Genomic DNA, 15320 nt, shown 5'->3' on the forward strand with positions numbered 1-15320 from the left:
TGCGGTATGAAAAGCTGAAGAAAACAATCAATGAGACATTTGTAGTTCCAAAAGTGCTGTCAAATATGGTACGAGGGTATTTAAAAGTTGCAATGAGAGAGCGTCCAGACGACATAATTGGTCATGCGGCCAATTATTTTGCTTCGAAGAAGGAAATGTTAGGAGAGAAACTCAGTCGGGACAGAGAACGTCAGTTGGATCAATATGGTTACTGATTTGGGAGTTCGTAATTTAATGGAAAAACAGCAGAAGATTATGATCGCTGATATTGATGATGACTTAGATATAAAAGAAAACTAGGGGCATTATCATAACATGGAACCTGCCAAATTGGCGAAAATATTTTCCACTGTTCAAATAGCTGTTGCCATTTTGGCTTCTCAAACATTAGTTTTGCATTTTAAATGAACTTTTCATTTGGCGCATTATTTAATATTTTATTTGCTTGATTTAATCATCCTCTAAGATTTTCTTTCCTTTGAATGTAAGTCTTGTTTGATAGATTGTGGAAGATTTCGATAATTGGGAATCTGGCGATCTTTCTTCATTGACGTCAGTATTGGCTCCAGCACCTGCGCAAGAGGTATTTTCCTTTGCAAATCTAAACAAAGAGACCAGAAACATCTATTTACATAGGGCTACTATGAATCAGCAGGGTTACCAAAATAAAATTATTTACGCCAAAAATAAGACGACCACGCCAGATTCCCAATAATCGAAATATCAGAACTACTTTGATATACCCCCCCCCCCCCCCAAATCGGAAATTTGGCGACTTTTTTTGTTTTTGTTGACACAAAACTTTGTTGCCACAAAAATTGTTGCCACAAAACTTTAAAAAAAAACTCAAAAAATGGTACAAAATACATGAAAATACTAAATTTGGCAAAAGTAAAAACCTAAAAGCTGAAAAAACCTAAATTGGCAACACCAAAATAAGGAACAGCAACCCTAAAAAGTCCGTAGGGAATGCCAGATTTGGCGCGTAATTTTTGGGGGTGTATATCAAAGTTATACCGAAATATCCCCATATATTGTTTCGTTTAAAAATTAGATCAATAAATTTAAAATTTTTACAACACTGGTTTTGGCAACATTTAACAAGCAAATAAGCCTTTTTCAACAAGTTTGGAGAGAAATTTTTAAAACGCGCCAAGTGATCCCCGTTACGATAATTCCCCTCGATTTAGACTTGTAAAACAACTATGCGCATTAAAGTTTTCAAATTGTCTTCACAATCATTTTTGGTTCCTATCCGTTATAGGTACATGTCATTTGGCTCGGTTGGCGAAATTGAAAAGTTACATTTACATAGTAGCTATGTTTACTTTTCGTTCTCTAGTTTTATACAGGGTGTAGATGGGAAATCACATAGCAATGCATGGTTGGAAACACTTGCCTGACACGATAGTGACTGCACAAAGCACAACAAAAGACAGGACAAATAAGAGGAGAAAGCATGTTTATTATTTTTAATACAGCAGAAATGCTGGTGAAAGTCTGGTGTACACGATAAATGTCGTTTCGTAAACCGAAGCATCAAATGACGGTGCATGCGCACACGTGGTTTTTGTAGCCACTCTCGCTTTGACGTTCGATCTTTAATGCGCCGGAGAAGTGAGGCATGCATCACTGCCCGGGGTTGTAATTTCGAACGTCTATTTTGATGACGATCGTGCAAAAATAAAAATAAAAACTTAGGGATTTTAAAAACATGCAATTTTTCTCAATTTTTTTGGATTTTTTTAAAAAATAGGCAATATTTTTAAATTTTGAAAATAAATTATTGATTACGAAATAAGTATGCATGTTATGGTTCAAAAAATTATAAAATTTACTTAAATTTTAAAAAAAAATGTTTGAAAGGTAATGTGAACCCTTAACGACTGCTACAAAAGAACTACTGGGTCAACAGTCTTTGTTTTGGACTTACATGAAAGCCAATGGGGTTGGTTCCTTCAGTCAAAAGTAGTACTTTTAGTCACTGAAATTGATAGAATAAGCAAAAAAAAAAAATAACATGGACCCAGAAAATTCTTCCATTTTCCCAACAGCTATTTTTTAATTCATTTTTTAAACAGTCCCATTTTTCAAACAAGGCGTGGTCTTGTTGACGTCACAAATGATGCTCTTTGGCGCATCTTTGTACCGCGTTTTCACGTTATGATAATCAAGAAGCGAATTAAAATTGCGCTCTATGCTGGCTATCAACCATATCGTTGCCAATACACGTGAGTAAAGATGCGAATTAAATATTTTGCTCTGTGAATGGCAACACAGAATGGCATTTCATTATTTGTGATGTCATCGGTAAGAAATGTAAACAATGTAAGCGCACCGATTTAAGTATTTTTTTAAAAATATTAAACTGAAATAAATTATTTAAAAAATGGTCAGATCCTATGTTTTTAAGCATGCTCTTTCAGAAAAAAAAACTTGTAAAATTTTGGAAACGACCCCATTAGGTTTTGCTCTATCAACATCAAGATCAATTTTCTAATAAAAGAGGAGTTTGTATCGAAATTGGACCGGACAAGAAATTTAAGCAAATTTTTTTTCGAAAAATGACCAAGTTTTGAATTGCAATGTCTCAAAAACTAGTAATTGTACAGCATGTCAGTTGAACTTAAATTGTTGCAATTGGAAAGAACTTTAAAATCCCGAGTAACAATTTGCAGGGCCAGATTTAGGGAGGGCATTCGAGGTTACTGCCCCGGGACCTCCATAACAAAGGGGCCCCACAATAAAAATTTTACAAAATATCCTAACTTTCACGGGTCGAAAATATCAGATATATACATACATATCAAAACATTCGGATCGATATCAAAGTATCGGATATTTTCGAAAATATGATGATCTTTTTGAACCTGATTAGGGGCCTCCACTCCTTCGTTGCCCCGGGGCCTCCACACTTCCAAATTCAGCCCTGACAATTTGTATGAAAAAAACACATTTTAGACGAAAACTAAAAGAGTTCCAAAATTTTTGTTGTTTTTTGACGGGTTACGCAGTAACCTCAGGTTTTTCGAAACTGAAAATCTGGATTCACGGTGCCCTAACTGATCCAAGCAACATATTAAAAAATCAAAACTACATCACACTTAGCGACTTTTTTTTTTTTTTTTTTTTTTTTTGACGGGACTAAATAAGACCTTTAAGGAAGTGAAAAAAGAAATAATTAAGTTTAAAAACTCATGCTCGAATGGGGTTGTTTTTTCCATCAGTCAAAGGTACTATTTTTAGCCACTGAAGTTGATAGAATGAGCAAAAAAAAGAAAAAATATGAAGTCAGGAAAATCTTTCATTTTGAAAAATTTTAATTTTTAATTAACTTTTTTAATGTCCGATTTTTCAAATTAGACGTTGTCTTTATGACATCACAAGTACTGAATTCTAGCGTGTATTCCACTGGTGCGCGAAATGCTTACGCTTCTGTGTATCGCGTTTCCATCTTATGATAATTCACAAGCGAATGAAATATTGCGCTCTACGCTTGCTATCAACCATATCGTTGCAAGTACATGTAAGTAAAGATGCGAATTAAATTCTGCGTTCTGCGCTAGTGGCATCAGTGAATGGCATTTCATCACTTGTGATGTCATGTGCAGAAGCGTAAAAATGAAATTGAATCTGCGCGCCGAAATAATTTTTTAAAAATATTAAACTTTGTCAAGTTATTTTAAAAAAATGGTCAAATCCTATGTTTTTAAAGCAAGCTATTTCAGAAAGAAACATTTTTAAATTTCAGAAACGACCCCATTCATTTACGGTCACTGGGAAACAGCTTTGAATTATTTCGATAGGAAGCAACCTGAGAAGGCTGTCTTAGTCTTAACTGTACCTACTTCCCCTCTGTCCCAGAAAACTACAACTAAACAATTCCTGCATCTTACTTCACAGACGACAAACTTTTCCAAATCAAATTCTCCGAAAGAAAGCCAAGATTTCCATTTTGCCTCCAGCGTTCTTAGTCCATACTAAATTCAGATATCTTCTATCTATCTTCTATCTATCTTCTATACATATAATAAAATAAGATGTTTGTGTGTGTGTGTGTGTGTGTGTGTGTTTGTGGCGCGCATTCCAGGAAAACGGTAAGCCCTAGAAAGATGAAATTTGGTATACAGGTGCAGTTTTTGCTGAAAAAGTGCACCTCGGGCTTCGATTTTTGATATTTTTATTAGAAAAAAAGTTATTTAATGTTTTATGCGTTTTTTTGCACTTTTTAGTACTTTTTACCTCACAGACCCCGAACCAATCGCACCACACAAATATTTTTTGTACTATAATGTAGGAAATTTAGTTTTAAATATGATGATTGAAAAAATTTTGAAGATAGAGCAATTTTTGTATTTTTTATTGATTTTTGAAAAAACCTTTATTTTACATTTTTTTCTGGGTTTAGTTTTTTTCGAAACCCATCCTGCGACAAGTATTGAACCCTCAATTCTAAAATTTTAGTTGGTAATAGTAAAAACATTCCGCCCCCTTCAGAAGAAAAAAGTTTTGAAAAATACGCAATAGTTTTTTTTTTACAATTTTTTTAATGGCAGAACACAACGCGCGCTGTTCGCTTGCCGGCTGAGTTCCGAGTTTACCTCATCACGTGATCCAACTGAAATCGTTTGCCTTCTCTTCACTTTTTTTTTTTTTTTTGGTAAGCGCTACTTTTTGAACACTACGGGGAACAAAGAGCTTTTATTTTTGAGGGCTATTTTGATTAAATAAATAAAGTCCGCGATTTTTTGCATGATCTTCGTTTCTGTTACGAATTGGCGGTTAGGTTAGGTAGATACAGAGATAGATAGAGGTTGAGTGGACAAAAAATGTTTTTGTTTTCGAATTAATACTTATATAAATAAAAAAAGATTGTACCTCCTGACAAGGAGGTAGATATGCGCAGATCGTATAGATTGATAGATAGACAAATATAGAGTTCGATATAGCAGATGGACAGCAAGAAAGAGGCATGTCCGTCATTTAAGGAATTTCAACGGGGTGTCAGTGCCCCCCTCCCCACACACACCATGACTTTGAAAAAACAATGCTTTCACATAAAAGTGGAAGTGCTTTTTGTTATTTTTCGACAAAATTTGCATGAAGAGTACGTCGTACCCCCTCCTTTAAAAATATTCCAAACGACGGAACTGGAGATAGATCTAGAAAATATTTTATTCAAGCTACTAATGATATACATAGATATAGATTGATTGATACCGCCACGAAATTTGTTTAAGCAGCCGCCGAAGGCGGCAACATCGGTGTAAAAAGGCGGATGATAATATTGAGAAAAAAGAGAAAAACATTGATTAATACCCTCGCTAAATTGTCTAAGCAGCCGCCGAAGGCGGCAACTCTGGTGCAAAAAGGCGAATGGCGTAAAAAGGCGGACCAGCTGGTCGCCGCAGGCGGCTAGTAGAAAATAAATGTCGTTGGGGTAATATTGGAGGAAAGTGAGCGGGGAAAATATTTGACTCCTGAACCCTGCCCGGGGCAACAAGAAGACACATTTTATCATTTTTCGTCGTTTTGTAAGTCAGAACGATATCTGTTGTTTGTTCAAAAGAAACATTTTATTAGTTTATATTACTAGAAAATGAATTAGTGCTATTTTACTCTCAGAAATACACTACTTGATACCGATTTTCAAAACAATAATATCCACGTTCCTTGAGAATGTTATTTTTTTTTTTTTTTTTGTGATTTTTTTTTTTTTTTTTTTTTTTTTTTTTTTTTTGTGAGAGTAAGAAGAAGGGAAAATTCCGTCAAATTACCGTATGTGTTCAGTAAGTTACCGCCCTATAGCCAGGGGGTAAGGCAGAAATACATGAAATACACCGCCAGCTCGGTCAATTCCAGCCGAGGACTGCAGTTTCGTGCTTATTAGCACTCATCAGCCCGGCATAGGAGTGACTGAGCTGGAGGTCGAAAACCTCTTAAGGAAGCCAAGAGTGCCAAACAAACTGGTAGCTAATACAGAATTAGCACTGACCAGACGAGTGACCGAAACAATGGTTCGGTTCAACTCAAATATTGCAGGCAAGACAGGTACATTCAGTAAGTTACCGCCCTATAGCCAGGGTTAAGGCAGAAATACATGAAATACACCGCCAGCTCAGTCAATTCCAGCCGAGGACTGCAGTTTCGTGCTTATTAGCACTCATCAGCCCGGCATAAGAGTGACTGAGCTGGAGGTGGAAAACCTCTTAAGGAAGCCAAGAGTGCCAAACAAACTGATGAGTGCTAATAAGCACGAAACTGCAGTCCTCGGCTGGAATTGTCTAAGCTGGCGGTGTATTTCATGTACCGTATGTGTGTTCAATGTTTTATTCGATTGTCAGTAACTTCATTGGGAGTCATTTCCGAAATCGTCGGGTCGTAGCTTCGGCAAAAATTTATGCACGAAGGAAAAATGACCAACTCCGATTCTTGGATATTTGATTCCGACTCCTTTATCCCAAAATAAGTCTGACTCCGACTCCGCAAACATTGGCAGTGTTGCAGACTCTGAGGGAAATGGCCGATTCCAACTCCGAGCCTTTGAATTAAATACCTTCGACTCCCGAATCCGACTCTTTTATCCCAAAACGAGATTCACTCTGACTCCGCAGCCATGGTTTTTAAACTGAAATAATGAGGTCCTTTCCGAAATTTTAAAAGTATTCTTTTCTGAAAGAGCATGCTTAAAAAAATAGGATTTTACCGTTTTTTAAATAATTTGTTTTTGAGTTTAATATTTAAAAAAATATATACTTTAATCGGTGCGCTTTCATTGTTCAAGCTTCCGCCGATGACATCACAAATGATGAAATGCCATTGTTGCCATTCACAGTCAAAATATTTAATTCGCATCTTTACTCAAGTGTATTGGCAACGATATGGTTGATAGCAAGCGTAGAGCGGAATTTTAATTCACTGCTTGATTATCATAATGTGGAAACGCGGAAGAAAGATGCACTAAAGAGCATCATTTGTGACGTCATCAAGACCTCGCCTTGTTTGAAAAATCGGACATTTTAAAAAATTAATTAAAGAATAACTGTTGGGAACGTGTAAGTATTTTCTGGGTCCATGTTATTTTATTTCACTCATTCTATCAATTTCGGTGACTAAAAGTAGTACTTTTGACTGAAGGAAACAACCCCATTGCAAATTTCTCACTGTTCTCACTTGACCGTTTTAGGCGTCCGCCCGTCTCCCTTTGCAGCACCGGCCCCTCCTGATTTTGCTCCACCTGCGAGCACCGTCTGCAGGTTCATCCATATCCTACACACGCTCGCGATTGCGAAAACCATAATTTGAACTCAAGATGACAGAAATTGAAGTTTTCAATATTTATTTATTTGTTTTTATTCATTTATTTTTATTTTTTATTTTTTACGCTACCAGTTAAATTTATATTACGCAATTTATATGTAAGCGAAAGAAATCTCACTCACACACACGCCACACACACTCGCTATTGCGAAAACCATAATTTGAACTCAAGATGTCGAAATTAAAGTTTTCTTTCTTTATTTATTTGTTTGTTTTTATTTATTTATTTTTATTTTTTATTTTTTTACGCTACCAGTTAAATTTATATTGCGCAATTTATATGTAAGCGGAAGAAATCACACACACACACACACACACACTCGCTATTGCAAAAACCATAATTTGAACTCAAGATGTCAAAAATTTGACATTTAGTCAGTTCAAAAAACCGCCCAACTTACCAGTTGAAACATTTTGTGATCTCCTTTAAAAATAAGAAGTTTGACGACATTGATTTCTCGAAAATATTTGAAAGGTGCAGGGGATGTTACTCATTGAAGTATAAGTGTAGTACGTAAAGTGTATACGTAAAGTGTATAAGTCAAGTCTTCAAATATGAAAAGAAGTTTAAAAAACTAAGTTGCAATTAGAGTTTTTTAGCAAAAAAATCGATCAAATAAAAAAAAATGACTTTATCTGCAAAGAAAATATCTACAAAAACTATATTGATAAAGATCATAAGCACATTATTACAGAAGATTTGGGGATAATTCAAGATGCGTCTTGGTTTGACAGAAAAGGTTTGATAGAAAAGGGTTGAAAGTTTCGTCCGCAAAGTTACATAAACAAAAGAACAAACATAAAATTGTTTTGCAATGGCCTATAAAACTTGCTTACAAATACAATTTGCCCACTGAAGGCTTTCCAGAACGGAAAAAGAGTATTTTGTATGATTTTAGATATTGTTATAATCTTCAGGAGGATCAGAATAATAAAACAAATGTCAAAAAACTTTAAAAAAAAACATAGAAAATCTAAAAAATAGTTGTATTATAACCACAGTTGATAAAGCAGCTAACAATTTTGCCATCATGTGCAAACTTTTTTATAAACTACAGAAAGAATATACTAATGTCAACACATACGTGAAGGTTAATGAAGCAGAGTCCAGTTTAAAGAAAAGAATACTTGTATTCGACAAGATTCTAAATATGCGTCATCTCAATTTCAATTTTCCCTTCTTTTTTATAACTGTTAAGTTTCATAAAATTCCATTAAAATTCAGATTCGTTACTAGTGGAACATACTCCTACAGTAATCGGGCCGGATACAATTTTTTCGAAAAACTTAAAAATGTCTGAGCCAAAATTGCAGATGAAAATAATTTCATAATTCTGAAGAATCAAAACGATCTGAACTTCTTAAACAGTGGGAAATACGATATTCATCGCATTAGTACTTTTGATTTTGAAAATCTTTCCACTAATATTTCCCATAATCTCATAATCGACGTTTCAGTTAGGCTTTTTGACAAATTTGAAAATTCCATTAATCTTGATAAACACTCTTGGATAAACTTGGTTAAATTTTGTATTTTCGTAAATTACTTACACAATGGTTCGAATTTCTACAAACAGATTAACGGAATCCGAATGGGTACATCTTTTTGTAGTGCATTTGCCAATATTTTCTTGCATTATTTCGAATCCTGACTGATAAACATGCGTCACATGACACAACTTTTATTTTTGAGGTAGACAGTGTAACGCAGGGCAACCTAACTAGTCTTATATAATTAAAACCTGATCGTATGTGTACCTATGTATCTAAATGTATGTCAGAGTTACTTCTCCAGAACGCCAGTAAACTTACCATCGAACCAGGTATCGATGGATTCGCAATCTTCCCGTCTTTATGTTTGCTATTTCAAAACTGCATGCTTGTAATATTTTTATATTGATCTACAACATGTTTCATTGAAATCAAAGCTGTGTGTTCATGTGAAATTTCTGCCCCAGCTCATTCTTTCTACCGCAGGTTTGCGTTTATCAAATGTTCTTGGTCATTTTGTTTTATATAATTAAGAGCTGAGCGTTTGTATCTATGTCCAAGTTACTTCTCCCGAACGCCAGTGAACTGACCATCGAACCAGGTATCGATAGATTCGTAATTTTCCCGTCTTTATGTTTGGCTATGTAAAATAATCCTCCGATAATAATTAGCGGGGATATCAGTCGAAAACTATTAATTATGCTACTTATAAAGGGTGTCCCAAAATTAACGCAAGATTTGAATATGCCGCCATTTTTGCAATAAATGGTTGGCAACCCTGAAAAAAGAACAATTTGACAGCTGAGAGTTTAGGGTAATCAAAAATGGAGCGTTATACGATACAATAACGCGCTTTCATTATTGAACAATTGTTTCAAAAATAATGAAAGTTGAGGCTGGTCAAGCAGTTACTGTTATTGGCGCTCGGTATTGCAACACGGTAATGCACGGGTGGTTGTGGGCTTGTTGACATAGACCTTTGAATTCAAATAACTCCATAAGAAGAAATTTAAAAATGTTAAATCACACGATCTAGGGTTCCAATTCTGATGACCGAAATGAGAGAGTACGCGACTAGGAAATGCCTTATGCAGTAATTGAAATGTTTCACTCTCTCCAGCTGTATGGTACAATAACACCCCATTTTTACTAACCCTAAACTCTCAACTGTCAAATTGTTCTTTTTTCATAGCTGCCAACAATTTATGGAAAAAATGGTGGCAAATTCAAATCATGCGTTAATTTTGGGACACCCTTTATTTCGACACAAAATCCCTTTTTTTCGAAGACTTTCCTCCATTCAAATTATTATTCAGTGCTTCATCTCAACTTTCCGTAACAATGCTTTTATCAAAATTTGTAGCGGTGAAGAAAATCATTGAGAAGAAAGATCTGTTGCGATTTTTTTTCACGAATATGAACAAATAAAATTCTGGCTTTAGTTTTAAGGCTTTTTCTGTAATCGAGGGATTTAAAATGTTTCCTTTTTGGTTATTTTTTTGCAATTTGCCGCAAAATTTTGCAGGCTTTTTATTATTCAAGCGTGATTGCTGAACACACGTCACTAGACATAACTTTTATTTTCGAGGTAGACCGTGTAACTCCGGGCAACCTAACTAGTACAGCTATATTTTTCGATGTTCTCTTTTTTTTTTCACTCACTCAAAAGATTTTCCTCATGTGATTCCCATTCCATCTTTCCAAAACATACCAGTAAAGTTAATGGATGTCTTATTACTGGCGACGAAACACATATCCAGCGGTGATTAACGCCTCTTGATATGCTAATGGCTTGCAGGTGTCGGCAAAAGCCCTCTCCTGCTTTGTGAGGGCGGATAACGACAGCTATTTAGAACCCCTCGACAGGTGCAGATAAAGTCGGCCCAATAATTTAGTTGAAATGAAATCCCGCGCGGCGCAATTAATATCTTTGATAAGGCAAAATGAGTTTAAAAGAAAGGCTGCTAATTTTCAATATACCCGGTGGAAGTTAATGCATCGAAACCGTAGTTAAGAACACTTTAGAATAGTTTTAGCGGTTGCAATGAATGGGATGGAGGCAGGGGTGGATACAGGAAGCCATTTTAGGGAGGATCATGCTAAAGAATGACCCCCCCCCCCCATGAACGAACCTACGGATTCAAGTACGAAAAACTTCTGAAACTGCTTGGGAGTCAATAAAAGCTCCAAATCGGCCAGGAATAAGGTACCTAATTGGGGATACACTTTGCAAATTAATTTTATAAGCAATAAAACGAAGTACTGGCTCAAACAGGGGCGGATTGGCCAGGTCGGCTAGTCGGGGATCCCCGACTGGGCCAACCGCCGAGTGGGCCACTTTATTCAATTTTTCTATTGAACATAATATATTTAACTCACACCTAACATTTTTTAAAGTGGCATGACAGAAAAAAAAAAGTAATTTGTTCACTCTATGTGAAAAAAGCGTTTGGTAACAGGTTTATTTTTCTTCCATCCTTAGCCAGGGGCCAAAGTATATAGCCGAAGTCCACACGTGCGAATTCTTTCCTTTCTTATCAACTTTCTCTCTAGTGTTTAGAGCTTTGGGGACCATGGCTCCCATATTGAGGAAACGGGAGGGGGCCAGAGAAATTGGTGTCCGACGCGGCCTGAAAAAGGGCCCGGAAAGAAAAAAGAGCGTTAAAACTTATAATAGTACGTCTATTAACAAAAATTGGCCTGCACCAATAGTTAAAGCGGCCCCGGCCCTGCTATAAATGCGTGGGCCACGCTTTTTGGGGTTGATACATGAGCAGAGGCATGCACAAGGTAGGGGAGGAGACGGGACACTTGTTGGCCCGGTTCCGAGGCTGAAGGGGGCCCGAGACTTTTTAAATGAGGGGTGAAATATATGTAAGGACGTAGGGGGTAAACAAGATGGATGGGGCCGTAAAAGTCATTTGTGACCAAGGAGGATAGAAGAAAGGGGAGACGCTCAACGCAACAAAACCTGAAACTAAAATCGTAACCGCTTTTATCTGACGCGGGGAAAAGTCTACCCAAAACATTCGGCTTTGAAGGGCTTTATCAGTGCTATTTTACCTAGAATGCTGGGTTTAATAGTGAATATTTTCTGTTGATTTAACTAAAATGCCCGCTTGTGTTGCGTACGGGTGTACAAACAGACCGGGAAACAAGATTTCAGGGATATCTTTCGTGCCATTATAAAAGAATATTTAAATGTAAGGTTTAGGTATTGGGGGGAAAATATTGGGAAAAAAAAGCAATTCACTTAGACAATTATATTCTAAATTATTGCACTTTAAAGGGCATTAGTGGGTAACACAAAGAGTTATTAGACATTTTGCAGGCAAGAAGTCATTTATGCCAGGACAGTGGAAAAAATGGCAAAAACAGAATTAGAGGAAGTTGAATTGAGTCCTGTTAACAAAGATATAGGAATGAAATTTTTTAGCTATCAATTTTATTATTTATTATATTTATTCATAATTTGCAAAATTTGCGTTCAGTAACAAAAGTAATCCTTTTAAACCTCCACCACAACATATTGCAAATATAATGCAGTAAAATTTTTCTATGAGCCTAATTCTTTTACACATGAAATTTCAGATAGATAATTTTTTAAAAAAATTAGGTTTGGCACATATCTGCCAAAGGTAGGGGGGGGGAATCTAAAAGTGTCGTGGCAAAACTATTTTTTGTCCATATTTGCCAAAGTGGCAAAACTAGATTTGCTTCAATGATGAGGATTGGATATTAACGTGTTTAATATCATAGTAAATTTAACTGCATTCTAATAATTTTCATGTTTTTGTGCCTAAAATATTAAATTGCATCAGTGGAACAGTAATCCATTGTTTTAGTGAAATGCTTTTCTTTTTTATTTTATGAATGCAGAAAGAAAGTGGAAAGTAAAAAGCAATAAAAATCAATTCACTGACTTTGGTATAAAGTATTAATCTGTCCTAACTATTAAATAAGAAATTCTCATCTTTTAATTTTTAGCAGGAAAGTAGTGCAAATTTTGCAATGCGAACAGAATAATAAAAATTATAAGAGGTCAACTATGATTATATAGTGTGAAATATAAATATCATAAAAATGTATAATTCATACTAAATGAAATTTTATTATTGATAATTACTCCTAAAAATAGTCAAAGCTCATTCAAATTCAGTTGGATCCGGTACATCAGGATATTTTTTTAAACATTGCATCGCAATATGCAAGTTTTAAATCATTATCTATTTCTCCTAGTTTACTTTAAATTGTTTTAATTGTACACTTATAGTAATGAAGAACCTAGTCTTGGTCTGCTTTAATTTAAGTTTCAATTGGATTATTCAAATTGTACACTTCTTGTACTTGTTTTCCCAGTTTTTGCCACTATCCTGGGAAAAATAACCCTTTGCGGGCAGGACGACCAACCTCATCAAAAATTTAAACTCTTATTCTTTTTCCAGATTTCATTTAGATTTTCAAGCTATTTAATTTTGACAGAAAATAGTCAAATAATATAGAAAATTATTTTTTTTCTCTAAAGAAATAATACGTTTTTTTTTCTCCTGACTGGGGAAATTGATACCCGAGGAAAAATAGTTGAGAACTGGTAATGTCTAGTCCTTTTAGACAATCATCCTTTGCATTTATTCTCCTGTCTCAAATACAAATTGTAAATTCAATTTTTATTTAAAAAAAAAATAACAATCTTTGGAAGCTTTCGTTTAAGCAAGTTTAATACTATATTTAGTTTAAGCTAGATGTCAAAGAAAACCGAAACTAGAATTTAATTAAAGCATGTTTAAAATCTTTTATTAATTTACCGAGGGTAAAATTAAAAAAACTATATGAGTTGTCTGTAAAAATTCCATTTTTTGTTCCCTTTTGAATGCTGGCAAAAAATCTATTTTTGCTGGAAGGGGAAAACCGTGGTTTTTTTCACTCGTGGCGAAATACTTGTCAACCCTGGCAACACAGCTTGAATAACTCGTTTCTTGTTCGAAATATCTCTACTAGAACCATAGACAAAAGAGGATAGGGCACATATATTTTTAAATGCAAGAAAACTATAAATTTGCTACATCATATTATGATATATAATGATGATTCATCCTATTTTAACTGTCACAATTAAAAAAAAGGTTAATATTGCAGAAATACAGTGCGTAAAAATGTCTCATTGGTGCAAATGGCTTAAGCAATACATAAATTTTTAACCGACTTCAAAAAGGAGGCGGTTATCAGTTCATACCGTATGTATGTTTTTTTTTTTTTTGTTTGTCCACTCATAGTGTCTCACCTAGTGAACCGATTTTGATGATTCTTTTTTTAATGGATAGGGGATGGCTCAACTTAGGTCCCATTGGTTTGTTTGACCATATTTGTTCTTTAGAAAAAAGTTATGGGCAAAAAACAGTAAATTTTATGCAATTAAAATGATATTGTAGCGAAGTTCGCACTTTTCATCCGTGGATAACGGTAGCTCAGTGGTAGAATTCTCGCCTCCCACACGAGCGCCCCGGGTTCAAATCCCGACTAGGACAAAGTAAATTTTACTAAAATTTCGTTTCTACTGTTTCCCGTATTTTCTCGAATGTTCTATTAATTTTTGTATCTTTCCAAGTCTGGAAAGTTCCAGCACTTTCTCAAGTTGTATATAAGGAGATGTAACGTTCATTCGTGGTTCTGAATAAAGATGTCGAGATGAGACTAACGAGTATTCGCTTCATTTGGCTTTCACATTGTCTTCGCTATCTTCATCTACGCGACAATATGAAACTCATTGTTATAAAAGTTTGGTGCCATATAATAGTAACATTAATAATAATTGTAATGATAATTTTGAATAAAGGCTTTTCTAAAGCAATACAGTGATATAGAGCCGAACTTCTCACTAGGTAACTTCTTACTTTTACTGAAATATCTACATTTACACTAAAAAGAATGAAATAAAAAATTTTGAAAAAAAAACTCGAACCGACTTCAAAATTGCTCTAAAAAGTGAAAAATAATTTTATTCTTTAAACACCATCGATAATACTTTTAAACATAATTTTTGAAGTTGGCGCAAAAACAAAAAGTAAAATCCATTGTAACCATGCTTCGTTCATATTTTTATCAAAAAATCATCCAAAGTTAGGAACGAAACATTTATATCGTTACTCAAATATGCTGCCATCAATGCGTAATGCATGTGGTAGTGAAGAAACTGGACCTGGTAAAATTTATACTTGTAGTTAAGTTATGGCTGTGAATGATTTTATCGATCGTTTTTGCGCCAACTTCAAAAATTATGTTTAAAAGTATTATCGATGGTGTTTAAAGAATAAAATTATTTTTCACTTTTTAGAGCAATTTTGAAGTCGGTTCGAGTTTTTTTTTCAAAATTTTTTTGAACTACAAGGAAGATTTTTTTTAAACTAAACATATTGAAGAGAGCTCGACAAAGAAAATGTAATGCAAAAATTATTTAAATTTTTGGCTCTTTTAATGGTATTTTTTAAGAAATTTAAATTTTTGTCATACAT

Source organism: Uloborus diversus, chromosome 2 (genome assembly GCF_026930045.1).
Source record: "Uloborus diversus isolate 005 chromosome 2, Udiv.v.3.1, whole genome shotgun sequence".
Lineage (NCBI taxonomy): Eukaryota > Metazoa > Arthropoda > Arachnida > Araneae > Uloboridae > Uloborus > Uloborus diversus.